The sequence below is a fragment of the Sinocyclocheilus anshuiensis genome, unplaced genomic scaffold (genome assembly GCF_001515605.1).
Source record: "Sinocyclocheilus anshuiensis isolate Anshui unplaced genomic scaffold, SAMN03320099.WGS_v1.1 scaffold4716, whole genome shotgun sequence".
NCBI classification, from domain to species: Eukaryota; Metazoa; Chordata; class Actinopteri; order Cypriniformes; family Cyprinidae; genus Sinocyclocheilus; species Sinocyclocheilus anshuiensis.
In genome coordinates, this window is record NW_015551207.1 from 1 (window position 1) to 932 (window position 932).

Below are 932 nucleotides of genomic sequence, written 5' to 3' on the forward strand. Positions count from 1 at the left end.
AAGGCTGTTGTTAGCCCTCGAGCAGGGCACACACTCGCTCGAGGATTACATTCAAGTGTATCTGGACATTGCCTATCACTCTGATTTACCGGACTGTGTTTTAGTCACAACTGATCGCCCTGAGTCAAGTCTAGTCACAACTGATCGTCATGAGTCAAGTCTAGTTACAACTGATCGTCATGAGTCAAGTCTAGTTACAACTGATCGTCATGAGTCAAGTCTAGTCACAACTGATCGTCATGGGTCAGGTCTAGTCACAGTTGATCATCATGAGTCAGGTCTAGTCACAGTTGATCGTCATGAGTCAGGTCAAGTTACAGTTCATAATCATGAGTCTAGTCAGGTCACAACAGATCTTCATGAGTCAGGTCTAGTCACAGTTGATCTCTCTGAGTCAAGTCTGGTCACAGTTGATCGTCATGAGTCAAGTTTAGTCACAGCTGATTTTCATGAGTCAAGTCTAGTCACAACTGATCGTCATGAGTCAAGTCTAGTCACAGCTGATCTCCCTGAGTTCAGTCAAGTCACGGTTGATCATCATGAGTCAGGTCAAGTCATAGTTCATTATCATGAGTCTAGTCAAGTCACAACAGATCTTCCTGAGTCGAGTCTAGTCACAGTTGATCGTCATGAACCAGGTCAAGTCACAGTTGTTCTTCAGGAGTCAAGTCAGGTCACCGCTGATCTCCCTGAGTTCAGTCAAGTCACGGTTGATCATCATGAGTTAGGTCAAGTCACCGTTCATTATTATGAGTCTAGTCAAGTCACAGCTGATTTTCCTGAGTTCAGTCAAGTCACAACTGATCTTCATCAGTCAAGTCACAACTGATCTTCATGAGTCTAGTCAAGTCACAACTGATCATCATGAGTCAGGTCTAGTCACAGTTGATCGTCATGAGTCAAGTCAAGTTACAGTTCATTATCATGAGTCA

At 43.8% G+C, this 932-nt stretch overlaps 1 long non-coding RNA gene across 1 annotated transcript in view; it reads left to right on the top strand.

The window, feature by feature from the left end:
- Positions 1-237: 237 nt before the first annotated feature.
- Positions 238-932, top strand: part of LOC107663428 (uncharacterized) — a 1,309-nt gene continuing 614 nt past the window's right edge. The window contains exons 1-2 of the long non-coding RNA XR_001631326.1: positions 238-338; positions 874-908. This is a non-coding gene — a long non-coding RNA (uncharacterized LOC107663428). The remainder of the gene's footprint in view (positions 339-873; positions 909-932) is intronic.